Source organism: Prionailurus bengalensis, chromosome C1, assembly GCF_016509475.1.
Source record: "Prionailurus bengalensis isolate Pbe53 chromosome C1, Fcat_Pben_1.1_paternal_pri, whole genome shotgun sequence".
NCBI lineage: Eukaryota > Metazoa > Chordata > Mammalia > Carnivora > Felidae > Prionailurus > Prionailurus bengalensis.
The window spans coordinates 78,119,453-78,136,403 of NC_057345.1; the positions used below are offsets into that span (position 1 = coordinate 78,119,453).

The window sequence follows — 16,951 nt, forward strand, 5'->3', positions numbered from 1 at the left end:
GCCTGCTTTGGATTCTGTGTCTCCCTCTCTCTCTGCCCTTCTCCTGCTCATGCTCTGTCTCTCTCTCTCAAAAATAAATTTAAAAAAAAAAAAAAAAAAAACCGTTAAAATCCAAGAGAACATGGGGTGCCTGGGTGGCTCAGTCAGTTAAATGCCCCACACTTGATTTCGGCTCAGGTCATGATCTCACAGTTCATGAGACTGAACCCCTCAAGGGGCTCAGTGTGGATAGTGCAGAGCCTGGGGGATTCTGTCTGTCTGTCTGTCTGTCTGTCTCTCTCTTTCAACCCCTCTCTAGTTCCTGCACATGCACACATGCTCTTTCTCTCAATCTCTCTCAAAATTAATAAACTTTAAAATAAAATGCAAGAAATGAAAACACAGATCTGTGTTTTAGAAGGTACCAACCAAAATGGATAAAAAGATGAAGATAGAGATGATGAAGCCAGGAAAACCAACTGGAAGACCCCTGCAATAGTGCACGTGAGATGATGATTTGGAAAGGGAAAGAAAATGTCAACTGAGATCTGCTAAAGGTAAGCTACACGTGACTGGTATTACTCGGCTCAGGGAAGTAAGCAGAAGCAAGTTTAGTGTGCCTGAGGCTCCTAGCCTGGTAACTGGTGCCATTTACTGACACAGGAAATAAAGGATTGAGACTAGAGAGCACAGAGAAATAGTAGGTTGGGTTTGGGACTTGCTTTTAACAGAAAGACCTACAGAACAACAAGGTAGCTACTGGAAATAAAGGTATGAAATATAAAACTGGAAGTTACTGGCAGAAACATGGCCATTGAGGCATGGAAATACGAGCAACTATATGGAAACTGAGAAGAGAAGAGAAGAGAAGAGAAGAGAAGAGAAGAGAAGAGAAGAGAAGAGAAGCGAAAGGGAAAATATAAAACCTCGGAGAATGCCAACACATAGGAATCAAGCACTGGAAAGGCAACCTGAAGAGAGATCGAGAAGGTAAGGAGAAAACCGGAAGAAAGAGCTCCAAGGAAACTAAGATGATAAAAAGGTGGGGGAAAGACAAGAGTTAAGCAGCAAAGGCCCCAGAGAGAGGACAATGCAGACACCACTTAAAGCAAGCACAAGTTTCACACTTTGCCCCTTTTCTCACACCCTGCCTTCGTATGGTGGGTGTGGGAGCCGGCCTGCAGCAGGCCAAGGACTTCAATAGGAGGTGAGAAAAAATGAGCCAATAGCCAAACACCACTAGCCCCGACAAACTGTGTTGTTACCAAAGATTCTGTACCATTAGGAAAGTTTTATTCAACACTCTGTGGAGGTGTAAGGTGTGAGAAACAGGAACTAAGACCTGCTGGGGGTGATCTTCTGGTGGTAGAAAGGAGATTTCTTAGTTAACACCTGGGTCTCACAGGACCACTAATCCTGAAACCAGCCGTAGGCACTCAGAAAGGCTAGGTGCTTCTGACAAGTGCTGAGGACACTATATGCACCCACACATCATCCAGCTTCCAGTTAGGCTTCTCACACCAGCATCCCTAGCCTTTCTTTCTTCACCAGCAGAATGATGCTCGGCATCAGGGACCACATTTCCATTCAAGTCTGATAAAACGTGTACCAAAAAAACACAGCACCAACTACCTGGTATGATGTTGGGAGCCCACAGCGTGGCACCATTCAGACTGGAAAAGGCTTTACCAAAAATACCAGCCAGGTCCCAGAACACTGGGACCAAACACCCTCGTGTCAGCAGAAGCTGCCTGACTACTCTTCCATTTGCTCTGTGAGAAACAAAAAGGAACTGAAGGAGGAATCTTTAATCCCAAAATTATTCTTCATTTCCAATAGAGAACACTTGAGAAAATTCTGAAAGCCAACCAGAAAAGACAGATTTTTTTAAAAATATTCATCTATAGTCTTTCCTCCTTTACCCTCTACAAAAAAGGAGCCCAACCCCCAAATGATCATTTTTCTTGGCTTAATTTTCCTATTTTTGTGATATATAATTGGAAACAGACCGCTTTTTCCTGGCTTCAGAGAACAGGATCTTTGGGGTTACAGGAGTTGCCAACTCCAGAACCTCAGCCTTAGCAAAGTTTCTTTTGCAAACCTTTTACCTATACCTTTAAGTAGTTAAAGTATATATTAATTCCAAAGAAAACACTTAAATCCCTCATTATTATACAAAAGTGAATTTTGTCCTAATGAATTAGATGCTACTTTCCCTTTTCTACCTGGTTAAACTAAACAGAATCCTGCTTTGTGTTCAATTATCTCCCATTTGAACTTTACCAAAAGCCCTCCACCCAACAAGGTATCTAAATGGGGTACCTTCTGGAACTATTTTTAAGAATTTAGTAGGACGGGTTCTACAGGAAACTGTTTGCCCACACACTGAATGAAATGAAAATCTTGAATATCTTAGAAAGCAACCACTCTAATAATGAAATAAAGATGCCACAAACTGAAAAAGGCATAAATACAAAAGAATATGAAATGTATCAAAGTAGGTCATCCTTCCTCAGGCTCCAAAAACATGATGCAACAATTGTCATGGATGAGTATGATGAAGTCAAAAGAAAAAGACAGGAGTGCCTTCACAAAGTTGGCTGTTATCTTAAATGTTTTTTTCACGATTCAGATGGTATATTATGAATACGACAACAGGTAACAATCTCTATAAAAAATTTAAAAACTAAGCAATGTCTGCTCTGAAAGGCTTTGACAAAAGGAGACAGACCAACAATAGTACACAATGCTGATTTAGAAGATCAGAAACTTCTCCCACACACATAGGGAAGACCTTACAATGTAATAATACAAAATGTATGTAATGAGTCAGTGGTGCTTTCCCTCAAAGTTGAAGTTAATTTGCCGCCAACTGCACAAAGTCTAATATAACAAAAGGAGACATTTATTCTTTATGGACACTCAGAAGAGAGTTCTGTGTTTGAGTATGTTTTGTTTTAAAGGAAAAACAGAAAAAGAGATCACGTATAACAACACAGGCAATACCACACAAAAGGACTTGGGTATCACATTGGAATCTAAGTATTTCACCTAAAATAACCTTCTAATTATGGGGGAGGAGGGGAGCCACATTCTTCTCCAGCAACCATCATACAGTGAATGATGAAATGGAATTTGCAAATACACACCCGTGTATTTTTGCATTCATTGACCAATTTCATACTGTCAAGACACATAAATCACTAAAAATGCTAATAGAAGTATACTCTCAAAAGGGAATCTTTTCATGTGCCAAGTTGAAATTAAGTATTCACCAAGTTTCCATTAATAAAACAGTAAGAACAAAACAAGAAATCCAAAGTTCTGGTAGACCATCCACCTGGTCCATCTGGTGTCCTTACCCATCAATGGAGGTTAGTCATCTCACCTGTCACACTGCAGCCCTTGTCTCACAGGGCAATCCGATCAACAGGAAAACTCAAGGACTAGTATCTGTAAAGACTGTTTTCTACAGATCATTCTTTCAAGGACTAATCAACTTACACGTGTTTTTACAAATGTTCCATTTGCAATTTCACACAAAATCCTGACCTTCAGCATGTACCAGGGAAATGAATTATGGTACTTGGAAGGAAAGGCCAGCAGGTGCTTCTTCCTCCACAAACAGCACCCTACTCTGACCCCCTTCCCCCTGGAGTCCAGTGCCCAAGACGCAGGGAGACTATATGCTTCTGTATTACCATCCTTTCTCATAGAGATAGAGCTTGCATTTTAGATTTTATCTTAAATTTTTATTGTGGCAACAATTTAACAGTAAATCCTAAAAATGAACTTTGCCACACTCTACTCTTATTCAGAGTCCTCTTCCCAGACTTGAAGAAACTTTCAGCACAAACACTAGTGTTAATCTTTTTTTCTTCCCCCCTGTAATTACCCTAAGCTGGAGATATCAGGATGGCCTGAGGGCATAACTCTAGGGCTCTTGTTTCAGACCTTCAATAATAATTGAAGATTAAATAAATTAAATAAAGATGCCCTTAGTTGTCCTTCTATAAGTCTTGATGGTTGGCCTAGGAAACTAAAGAATAAAAAAAAAAGTGTGTAAGGTCCAAATGAGAGTGGCCTCATGCAGAATTTTTACAAATGTTGTTCCAAACACTAAATACTGTGCACATCTTGGTTGGTATAAAAATCATTATTCTCTCTGAAAGAAGGAAAATTGCTTGGAAATCTGTCCTAAATCTTTAGCAAGGGCTTTGCAAACAGAGAAAAGAAAGCTCAATGTCAGTTAACAAACAAATGTTGTATTTCAAAAAGGTACAGAAATGAACAGAGCCCAGGAAATGGACCTAGATCATTTTTTATAAAGTCCTTCCAAACTGTGTTATTTCAGCTTGACTGGAAACCAAACAAATTAGCAATAGCTTTTGTTTTATGCAATGCTACAAAGAGACAATGCTGTATCATTCCAAGTATTAGCTCTGAAGATGTGGAACCAGAGAAATTACTGCTGTGTATCTTGGTGCAGTAATTTTCTTCCAAAACCACAACAGCTCTTGCTGAAACTGTTAAAGGCTAACTGTTATTTGTGAAAGGCTAGTTTTTCATATAACCGCAAATTACTTTACATTGCAAACTGTCAATATTCCTACAGGTGATACAAGGTTACTTATAAGTTAAAGATCCTTAAAAACATTTGCTTACTTGAGTTATGCAAATTTCAAAAAGTAGTTAATATTTCTTAAGTTTCAAAATTTCAAGTTAAAAAAACACAAGGAAAATGCTCCAATACACAGAATAAAAGTAACAAAATCGTTTTTCAAATAGCTGTTAAGAGCAAAAGAAAGAAAAAAAAAAGGGAAGGCTGTCCTCATTAACTAATGAACCTGACAATTATAATTAGTTTTTGTCCAATAGCAACAAAGGGGAAAAAAAAAACAAAAAAAACATGTTCAAGATAGATTGTCAAGAATAGGGATAATTCAAAATGACGACAGCAAATTCATCCAGAAAAATACATTACAGCAATGTTAATACTTATCAGTCTGAATTCTAACTGTTCTGTTAAGCCTGAAATGTAAAGTCAGAACTTTCCACAGATTTATGATCCCAGGAAATTGGTGATCACTTAGGTACTAAAGAAGTCAGCAGAGATCACCTTAGCAGCATACTCAAAAGGACACTTTGAGTTCCCTGAGAGGTTAAGCCCAGATTCTCCCTGCAGGAAACTCACCTGACTTTCACAAGCTACAACTAAGTTTGCATGCAAAAGGGAAAGATTAATTACTTTGAATCTTTTTTTTTTAAGTTTACTTATTTTTGAGAGAGAGAGAGAGAGAAAGAGAGAGAGAGAGAGAGAGAGAGAGAGAGAGAGAGAGAGAGAGAGAGAGAGAATCCCAAGCAGGCTCCTCACTGTCAGCACCAACCCATGAGCCGTGAGATCAGGACCTAAGCCGAAATCAAGAGTCAGACCCTCAGCTGAATGAGCCACCCAGGCACCCCTAATTCCTTTGAGTCTTAAAAAGAATTGGACAATCCCTTCCTTTAAATTAACCAATTCTGTCAATCTATAAAGGCTTTCCAAGACAAAGCCTTAGGAAGCCTTAAGGCATCTTGGCCCCCTGCTATCAGAGGCTTGAAAGAGGACAGCTAATTCACCAACTTCAAGACTAGGCACCAGAAGCCTTTTAGAAGTAGGGGGTTTGAAAAATGTTTGCTAAAGGAGTGTAAACTACATGAGAACATAGAAAATTAAGTTAAATCCTAAGTAAAATGCTAATCTGAAGTAGCTTCTGCAATGCTGAGATTTTCAAAGAAGAGACTAAATTTTAAAGTTATTTTTTAAAAGGATTCACATGATCCTAACTTGCTAAATGAAATAAAGTCAAAACTACCTAATACACAAGAAACAAGCTGGGGCACCTGGGTGGCTCAGTTGGTTGATCATCCGTCCAACTCTTGATTTCAGCTCAGGTCATGATCTCACAGTCAAGGTATCGGCTCACATCACGCTCTCTCCCTCCCTTTCTGCCCTTCCCTCCCAGCCCCCAATCACACACACACTCTCTCAAAATAAATAAATAAACAAAGAAGGAGGAGGAGGAGGAGGAGGAGGAGGAGGGAAACTGGCCTACCAAACTGCAGGCAAAGATTGAAAACTTTGCTTAAAAGTCAGTTTAACTGTTTTTCCAGGCACGTTAATTTTTTAAGTTTTTTAAAATTTGAGACAGAAAGCACCAGCGGGGGAGGGGAAACAGGGAGGAGAGAGCGAGAACCCCAAGCAGGCTCTGCACCACCAGCCTAGAGGAGGACGCAGGGTTTGAACGCAGGAACAGTGAGATCATGACCTGAGCCAAAGTCGGACAACTACCCGACTGAGCCACTCAGGTGCCCCCAGGCATGTTAATGCTTAAATAATGTTCATATTTTATTTACAAGATCAGTGTCTATAGACACGTCACACCTCTACAAGACAAATACAATACGTCTGAACTGTTACTATGTACCAAAATATAAGCCTCTGAAGAATGCCTAGAATTGCTGCTACTCAGGATAACAATCCCTCAGTCTTACACTTGGAAGATGCTAATGAAGAATTATAATGACAGGATTGTGAGTGTACCAACCTTCCCGAAAACAACCTCACTACATTCAATTTTCTACAAAAGACAAATGAGGACCATTACAAAAGGATACACAATGGATCTCTCTGGACTCCCAGTTCTCCTGGATAATTGAAATATTGTTCAAATTACACAAAATTATCTTACATACACTTCTTAGGGAAAACAAATGGAAAAAACTACATGCACGTGTATTTAATATCTGTCCAGCCACGAGAGAGTTGACATATATCCAACATATAGGCCTTGTCCTCAAGGTCATTCTTATTATAATCAGTTGAAATTAAACCCAGTTTTCCAGTGTAAACTCAGAAAACAACTTGGTGATTTCGCTAGATAAAGCCACATTTCCCATTTCTTAAATGTATTTTTAATACCCTAAAAACTGGTTTAAGTGTCTGACAGACATCAATAGTGTGTTATACTCCCCCTATTGGCTAATATTCAAAATAACAGTGAATTCCCCCAGGGTTGCCTTTGAAGTGCTGGGGTTCAAAAGTAAGTTGGTGATTTTTATATTTAAAAACATGAGCTGGATCAACAGTTGTTAAGCAAAGCTGCCATGTAATGGTCAGATTCCATCAAAACAGGAAAAATTAAAGTTGACAAATGACAAAGACAAAGTGAAGGGCTGAAACTATGCTGAAGCCTTGAAACACTAAACAATGCAGAATTCAAGCCAAAAGCAGAGAACACCAAGAAACAGAGCAACATCCTTTAACTGACACAATGGCATGAAATCAATTTCATTTTAATAGCCCTTAAGGGGGTAAGAATTATTTCCCTGCCTCCTGTGCCAACCCCAAGCTGTTTCCTAAGGAAGCCAAGTAACTCTGACAATGTGTAGAGAATAAAAGAAATTAAGAATAAATATTCATATGAATTAATCCAAATCAAGATTCTGTTTCTAATTACTTGGATCCAGTTTCAGAGCTATAATTTGGCATCCCAGTAAGTATATCACCTAAATTAATTACAGATACCTTATTACTGTTTCAAGAGATATGTCCAACTCAAATGGGAACCTGAACAACAGAAGATGCCTGGGCTCACCCCACACAATCTGATTGCACTTGTTAGCTCTCCCTGGCTAAGTTAGCTCTGGAGTCAGAACTAACAGAAAGTTATGCGTTAGCTTGGGCAAATTACTAACCTCTACAGTCTTACCTGTAAAATGGCCCTGATAATGTTTTTACCACAGAGTTGGTATGAGGTTTAAATGGTCCTCAAGGCATGCAGGAGAGTGACATGGGCTCAATAAACGGTAGCTATTATCACTAGAGAGAAATATCTGATTTCACAGTGAAGTAACTGTTTGCAGCCTTAAAGTACCATTTCAGGACAACTAAAAGGGCTTGGCATGTGCTTTGTTACCTCTAGATGCTTCTTTCCACCCAAACCGCTCATTTACTTTTCTTAGATGGCAGATGTTCAGAAAATGCCTGGTTCCCCATCTCCGGCTGTCACTCCTAGCATCCTTCACCCTCTTTGCTCTTTTCCCATCACCTCCGTCTCCGGACAAGCAGCTTTCACACCTGTGTAGCGCTTGCTCGGCACCAGGCACGGTTCTAGTACTCTACACATACTAAATCATTCAATCCTCACAGTGACTTTATGAGACCAGACCTATTATTATTCCCATTTCACAGCTAAGGATATTGAGTGATTTTCTTTTCTCAGCTCTTCTGGTACACACTAAACTAAGTTCCACTGTGCCAAGGTAATTCCCGCTTGACCACGCCGACTCCCTGCACTACGTGATTCTGGAAAGTGGGCAAATGCCCACTTTAATAACAAGTCTGCAAGCAGATTCTTGTAGCCACAGCCCAAGATTTCCAGTTTGTTCTCACCAAATGAAGATGCTAAGGGAAGCCTTCAAAATGAACTGGGTAAGGGGCTAATCCGTTAACAGAGGGGCGCGTTCTCTGCGGGGCCCGGGTCTGCAGCGCTCCGCGCCGCCCTCACTACACCCGGAGGGCGCCGGCTGAGGGGAGCGCAGCTCCCGTCGGTGCGCGAGTCTCCGGGCGCAGCCTCTGCAACTGCAATTGAGTGCAAACCCACAACAAACCTTTCCCACCGACGCTGTCACGCGCCCGGGGGTAAGTGGCCGGCGCGCCCCGCGGGGGTCGGAAAAAAAACCGTGGAGAGGAAGAGTGAGGACAGGCGTGGATGAGGAGACGTCTTCCCCAGGACAGCGCATCGCCGGGAGCGCTGCCCACCCGACCCAAGACGGCCGCTCCCCACGCACCGCTGGCCACGGGTCGCGGCTCCTCCGAGCGTAAACAGTGCTGGACCAGCGCCGCCCTCCCGAGCCCGAGGGGTCCGTGCGGCCGGAGCGACCCCGGCCGTGAACAGACACGGAGCCTCGTGCAGAGCCGACAGGCACCGCGCAGCCTCCAAAGCCCGAGGCCGGAACGTGTGCAGGGCTAGTGGCGCGGCCAGGGGCGTCCCGGCACGGGCTGTAGCGCCGCGGGGCCGGGCCCGCACGTACCTCGGAGGCGGCGTGTCACGCAGAGATCCACCCGCCGCAAGTCGGAGGAACGCGGAGGAAAGTTTCCCCGCCCAGCTCTCGGCGGCGGTGAGCTCCAGCAGCTGCTGCGCCGCGGCGCAACTACGCCATCCGGACCCGCCGGGACTTTCACCTCCTGCAGGGAGCTCCGGGAATCGTCCAGGGAAAGTGGCCGAGCACGAGAGCCGCCGAATGCCCTCCCTCACTCACTGGGAAGAGGAAAGCGCCACTCCGCGTCCCCGAAACCCTCGATTACCCCCATCGGGCCGACCCAGCGCTATAGCTCTCCCTCACACACACACGCGGGCGGGGCCGGGCGGGACGCCGCAGCAATCAGCGCGCGGGGGGAGGGGCGCTCCTCCCCCGCCGCCCCACCGAGGGCTCCGCGCGGCGGAGAAACTCCTCCTCTCGCCGCCCGCCCCTTCCCCCTCCCCGTTTTCCTCCCCGGCTGATGGATGAGCCCCGAGCGCTGCTGGAGCCAGCGTTTCCCTTTGGGCTGAGGGTGGTGGAGGAGAGGAGGAGCACCGGGCAGCGGCCGGGCTGCTGCGCGCCCGAGGTGGGGCGGCGAGTGGGTGTCTCAGTCCTGCGGGCGGTGGGGGTCCGCGGACGCTAGCTGCAGGGGTTCGCCTAGCTGCAGGGGTTCGCTCCCTCAAACTACGTCTTTCAAACTTTCTAGGTCTCTGGAGGAGTTGGGTTTTTATTTGGTTACCTCGGGCTCGATACAAAAATTCTAAATCCTCCAGTAAACTGATCACACCCTCCTGCCCACTTTTTAGCAAAACTCCTTCATGCACACCTTCATTCTGTCCCTGTTTGTTTTTCCCACCTCCGATCCTGCTTGTTCTCTCAAGTGGCGCTCTGAGGGTGGGCGCCAATGGGGTCTTGCCGCCTCCTAACAGCGGAGAGCGCGTTACCCGGCCATTCTCCGTGCTCGATAAATACATGAATACAAATAGAGGAGCTAAGTCAACACTACTGGCGTGATCCTGTCGTCCGCTCGATGCAAACGAAGGTGCAGCCTCTGCGTACCTGCGCCTGCGAGCTGTACACCGCAAGAGTGACGAATGCAGTAATCAGAACCCCACTTTGACACTACCGTTTACACCTTGTTTTTCTATTACAAGACATGCTTAAGGCACAGGACACTTTTACCAACAGGCTGCTGAAGTGATCATGTGGTGAGAAGTTTCTGAGACTGGACTTCCAGTCCTGTCTTTTCACCCTTAGACCAGCTGTGGGACCTTGGACAGACAACTTCAACTCTCCAAGGCTGTTTTCTCCTCCGCAAAATGAGGACCTTGGCCTAGGACCCCTCTCCCAGCTTTAAAGTGCCCTGGACCTAGGCCTTTAATATATTGGAATGGAATAGGGAGGTTTCTTACACTATTGCTTATATAATTATTTGGGAAGTTATTCGATTTCCCTACTTCCCTTCCCTACTTTCCCTAATCCCTTCTTTGAAGAGGAAGTATTTCTTATCCTCCTTTGTCTTGTGCGGATACAGAGGGAATCCACGAGATATTTTTATAAAGGTCAAATGGTCTTTGATTACCTGGGTTACCTAATTACCTGTAAAAACCTCCTCCATGAACCATTTGTTCCTTACCCATATTTATGGACCACCTAGCTTGAGAGGGCTGAGCTAGTCCTCGGAGATATACATAGGCATACTACCCTTAAGAAAGAAACAGTCTAGGTGAAGTTAGCCTCAGTTTTGACATAGTCTTTATAGATTTAAGGCCTTAGATTTCACATAGACTCAAATTACATAGTATTCATGCCTCACATTGTCAAGTTTTAGTTTCAAGTGCAGACATGAACACTTGAATTGGGTATGAATATCTAATCCCACATTTAAATGTATCAGTCATGTTAAAGCTCTCTAATTTTTTAAGGGTTTTTATTTTGTCTTGTTTTGTTTTGTTTTCAAGTAAACCCTACCCTAACATGTGGCTCCAACTCATGACTTTGAGATCAAGAGTGGCCTGCTCTACTGACTAAGCCAGCCAGGTGCCTGAAGGCTTTTTAATTTCTAGATAAAATGGCATTGTTGAAGAAGAGAGAAAAACCAAAGTAACTTAATTCTTAGGAGTGTCTTGTCTTTTAACAGTGAAGTGACTGTTCACAATGGAGCCACATTCTCAGTCATGTAACCATCGAAATCTATTGAACAATTACTCTGTGCCAAGCAGAGTCCAAAATATTCTATACTTGTAAATATATTTACTTCTTACAGTCCTATAAGGCTATATACAAACTGGGACCTGTCAACAAACCTACATATATACTGAGGCCTTATAACTTGTCAAGAGAGTATAACTAATAAGTGGGAGGGCCGGGATTCACACCTACATCCATCTAGCTCTTGGCCCAAGTCTTCAACTACCAGGACATACTCTCCACAAAACTTCACATATTGGCAAAATGAAAGATTTGAGAGATGTGGGGTTGGTTGGGTTTTATTGTGAGTTTGTTTGTTTGTTTGTTTGTTTTTGCCAAAACATCTTTAAAACTCAGGGCTGTTTGGGGTACCTGGGTGGCTCAGTAGGTTGAGTATCTGACCCTGCCCAGGTCATGACCTCACAGTTTGTGAGTTTGAGCCTCCCATAGAGCTTGCTGCTCTCAGCACATAGCCTGCTTTGGATCTTCTGTCCCTCTCTCTCTGTCCCTCCCCTGCTTGCACTTTCTCTTGCAAAAATAAGTAAAACATTAAAATTTTTTTGAAAAGATAAATAAAATAAAATTCAGGGCTTATTTAATTAGTTCAGTAGATGATATGGAAAAATACAAGAAATTATATGGAAATTTACAAAACTGACAATGTCTTAGAGATGTTTCCTCTTTAAATCTTAATTTTTTTAACATTTATTTATTTTTTGAGAGAGAGACAGAGAATGAGTGGGGGAGGGGTAGAGAGAGAGGGACACACAGATTCCAAAGTAGGCTTCAGGCTCTGAGCTCTCAGCACAGAGCCCGACGTGGGGCCCGAACTCACAAACTATGAGACCATGACCTGAGCCGAAGTCGGATGCTTAACTGACTGAGCCACCCAGGCGCTCCCTCTTTAAATCTTTACACAAATAATGTGATACTATTTGCATAAATCCAGACACCTGAAGCATTGAGCAAAGCTTTAAAATAAATTTTTGGCTCTCCAGCAAAGTTTAAAAAAGAAAAAAAGGATACCCCTACCCTTTATTAACAGCAATATTAACTGATTTTGGGGGGATGAAGCCTCTCCTTCCATTGGTTACAAATCAGGACTACATTCAAGTTATAATATTTGTCACCATAAGACACAAGATTCTTTTGGCCCAAGGTGGTGTCTTGGTTATTCAGAAATATTTCAAAAAGAATTGTAAGTAGAGGGCTGAAATAAAGAGGTACACTTTACTGCACTCAGATAAAAATGTTTTTTTTACTGAGTGAAAGTCTCAGTAATTTACTGAGGCTGTGTGAAACACCCCTCCTACAAGTGCAGACCCACCCATTTTATGAGGATTCATATTCAGTGTTATATCTCTAGATACTGTTGATTAGCAGACAACTGAACAAATTCAGACTAACCTGTTATTGTTCCTTACAGAAGTGAACACCTCCAATTTCTGAAAGACTGTATCATTAGAAAATCATTTGGTTTTGCTTTTTTTAAAATGTTTTATTTATTTTTGAGAGAGCACCAGCATGGGAGGGGCAGAGAGAGAGGGACAGAGGATCTGAAGTGGGTTCTGTGCTGACAGCAGCAAGCCTGATGTGGGGCTTGAACTCACGAACCACCAGATCATGACCTGAGCCGAAGTCGGACACGCAACTGGCTAAGCCACCCAGGTGCCCTGGTTTTGCTTTTTACTTTTTTTTTTTAACAAGTCCTCATATAGTATTTAGCACATGCTTTGCACTTGACAAATTGTAACTCATTAAATCCTCATAATAGCTCCAGTTTCCTCATTTTACAGATTGGAAAACATGCACAGAGAGCTTAAGTCACTTCTCCAAAATCACACAAGTGGCAGGGCCTGGTTCTCTAGCTCCAGAGTCTGCTCAGAACCTCCACTTTGGGCTGTGACAGGTGAAAGTGATCCCCCTTCCACTCAGGGAGAGAGGGTCTTATTTTTTTAAGCTCGATCCTTTAAAAGTTTCAAAAGATAAAAACAAAAGTTTGTTTAGGAGAAATATTACCCTCTACCACCACATAAAAATAAATTACTTTCATGCAGTAAAGAGGGGAGAAGGGACCCTAACTTTAAAGGTTGTCTAAAACAGCCAACATCTTGGAGGCAATTGCGTAACTATTCTTAAGAATGTGTGACAGAATATAAGCCAAATGTCCCAAAAGTGTTGTGACAGGATACTGGTCTACAAACTACGGTATGTTCTCCTATTTTCTGCTCAGTTGACATATTACCACAGACAGATTTACTACTTTATTTCTAAAATTTGCCTATAAAGATTCCAATTCATACTTGTATCATCGTAATCTAAGGCCACAATCTAAAGTTGCATTTTCTGTATATCTATATCCAAGATTTGAATTTGGTTTTCACTGAGAAAATTTGAGGCTAGCCAATTTCAAATTAAAGAGGAAAAGTACTGTCAGATGAATCTGCATGCAGAGCAGAGCCTAAAAGAGACACCTAAATTCAGAGAATTTAGAAATAAAAATCCACAGCCAATTCCCTTACAGTAACCACAGAGTTCCTGAAAACTTGTCATTTCCTGTGCCTCCAACGAAGGTTTCCACGATGCACCTTCAATTTCCCCCTCAGTAGGGCTTCCGACAAAGCAGGAAACCTCACACCATTTCAAAGTAACAACAAAACCCCCTGAGATCCCTGCGTTCTTAGCTCCTTAGGGAATGTGGCAGAGTGACTGCTTTCTTTCTGTGTCAAGGAGCAGGGATTCCAGAGGGAAGACTTTACCCTGCCCGCCCCCGCCCCCCACCTCCTTAGCTGCCCTGCAGAGAGAGCACTTTTGTTTTGGCCTGGAGAAGGAAAACAAAAATCACAAACTAGGACATTATTTTATATGGGAAACCAAAAAAAAGACAAGGAGCACCCAGGACATATATTAATATCTGTGAATATTACAAATCTCATTGCTTTCATTTTAACAAATACAAGAAACTCTACTTCTTAAAAATACCCCAAATTTAAAATTATTATTGCCTTTGTTATCAACCCTCTGTCCTTATTGTTATTATTTTTTAAGTTTATTTATTTATTTTTGAGTAGAGGGGAGGGGCAGAGAGAGAGGAAAGAGAGAGAACCCGAAGCAGGCTCCACACCGTCAGTGCCTAGCCGGACACAGGGCTCAAACCCATGAACCGTGAGATCATGACCTGAACCAAAACCAAGAGTCAGACACTCAACTGACTGAGCCACCCAGGCGCCCTCTGATATTATTATTATTACCCTTTATTGACCCTTTATTACCCTTTATTGACTTACTCTGTGCAAGACCGTGTTTTAAGTTTGGCCTTATAAAATTCATTTCCAAACATATTTTGAAAATGGATATTTCCATGTATTCGTTATAAAATTACCCGTTATAACATTTCTTTAGGTCACTCACTGTTCTTTTTTTTTTTTTTTTAAATTTTTTTTAACGTTTATTTATTTTTGAGACAGAGAGAGACAGAGCATGAACAGGGGAGGGGAAGAGAGAGAGAGGGAGACACAGAATCAGAAGCAGGCTCCAGGCTCTGAGCCATCAGCCCAGAGCCCGACGCGGGGCTCGAACTCATGGACCGTGAGATCGTGACCTGAGCTGAAGTTGGACGCTTAACCGACTGAGCCACCCAGGCGCCCCTCACTGTTCTTTTCATATGCAATGTAAGCAGGAGAATTTCTCAACTGGGTCCTGCAGACATATTCTTTTGGTTTCAATAATAAGTTCAATAAGAAATTTGTTTTTATTAGGGCGCCTGGGTAGCTCAGTCAGTTAAGCATCTGACTTCGGCTCAGGTCATGATCTAATGGTTTGTGGGTTTGAGCCCCGCATTGGGCTCTGTGCTGACAGTTCCGAGCCTGGAACCTGCTTTGGATTCTGTCTCCCTCTCTCTGCCCCTCCCCTGCTCATGCTCTCTCTCTCTTTGGATTCTGTCTCCCTCTCTCTGCCCCTCCCCTGCTCATGCTCTCTCTCTCTCTCTCTCTCTCTCTCTCTCTCAAAAATAAACATTAAAAAAAGAAATTTGCTCTTATTATTTTTTTGTTTTAATGATAATGATAATATCTAAAAGGCAATTTTTTACTCTCTTTTGGGGGGCAGAGATAATTAAAAAACAACAGACTTTCTTATAATAAAAGACTTTAGTTTCTTAAATCAGTGTTTTTCAAAGTGGGAAATGTATCCTCAGAGTTCCCTAAGAATTTTTTATTTAAAAAGGGTCCTTACATTGTTAACATTTGAGAAATGTGTTATAAAATTTTTAATTAAAATTTCTTTAAAGTTTCTCCAGTTTACTCTTATAATTCATGCTGCTTTCTGGAAGATGTTAGTTTCTTTCATGTTCCAAAACCCAACCAATATTCATTGAAAGTTGCAAAGCCATATTAAAAGGTAAAAGATGCATAGAGAGGTGACAGGAAATAGAAATAAAAAGACAACTAAGGAACAGAAAAGTATTATATGTTAACTATCAAATGTGACTGTAAGTGCTAAAAGAATTGAGATGATCAGAGCAAGGTATGAAGTGAGTTGAAGATATTCAGTGGATGCAGACAATGGAAAAAACATTCTGAACAATGAGAGACTGGTCCCAAGAAAGAACCTAGAAAAGGAATGGATTATTCACTACTCTGTAAGAGGCTGGGTGGCGGGTGGTGGGCTCACAATCCTTTTTCCATCTAAGGCTTCTAAGTCATTGCTCATTACCTGGATTCTTGACACTATATGGCTCTCAACATCCCCTAATCTAATTCAATTTCGTCTTTTCTCAACCTTCCAGTTTGCCCTCTGAAATTTATGACAAATTAACAGTAAAATCCCTTGTATATTCCACCTCTGGAAAACTCTGGGTTCTCAGTTCTTTGACTTTCTCCCTTCTAGCAAGCTGCTTTTCCACCCTACTCCGGTTGCCTAGTACCAACATAATGTCCAGGTCTTTTCATTAGAAATAACTGTTCCACCTCCCAAATCTCAGTTTCAAGCATTTCTCTCTGACCCCCAGTCTTGACTGTTCTAACTGTATTGGCCTCCTGTAACTTGGCTCCAACAATTCTTTGACCACCCCCCCCCCCCCCCCCCGCCCAGGATCTCTAATCTGTTGACCATGTTTTCACTGTTCACCACCATGTGTGGTCTCACTTTAAATTTAAGACCACAATCCTCAGTAGGTTCTTAGTGCTGCTCTGCAATCTTACTGTTTTTTCCTTATCAGCTCACTATTATTCCCCAAGAGGTTATTTTATTTCTCCTCCTCTTTCCTTAAATCTTCATACCTTCCATTCCCTACTTGAACTCAATTGATGTCCTTGCTTCACATTTTACTAAGAATATTGAAGTCCTCAGAAGAAAATATCTTCACCTTCCTGCCACCACATCTGCAGATTTATCTGTGTCTATTTTTCTCTGCTCTGATTTCTTTCTTTTTACCCTGCATGAATTGGTCCTGCTCCCTCTATCTGCACACTAGATTCCATTCCCTCAACTAATTAAGGAATTTCATCCTGTAATAATTCCTCTTCACCTGCATTCTCAGATTTCTCTCTCAGATCATCCCCATCAGCTTACAAACATGCTATAAAGTTTCTGATTTTAGAAAATCCTACTTGACCCCACATACGCATCTCATCCCCATTTCTCTACTCCTTTTGTAGTAAAACTCCTCAAAAGGGGTATCTACATTTCTTGTCCATGTTTTTTCACTCACCATTTCCTC

The 16,951-nt window shown here is 42.3% G+C and overlaps 1 protein-coding gene across 2 annotated transcripts in view; it reads right to left on the bottom strand.

Annotated features, from left to right (window-relative positions):
- The window catches only part of TGFBR3 (transforming growth factor beta receptor 3), a 209,501-nt gene extending 200,131 nt beyond the window's left edge, over nucleotides 1-9,370 (bottom strand). The window contains exon 1 of one of the 2 annotated variants that reach the window (XM_043575555.1): nucleotides 9,055-9,370. The gene's annotated coding sequence lies outside the window, so the exon portion shown is untranslated. The remainder of the gene's footprint in view (nucleotides 1-9,054) is intronic. The other variant, XM_043575557.1, reaches the window with a different exon arrangement.
- Nucleotides 9,371-16,951: the final 7,581 nt, after the last annotated feature.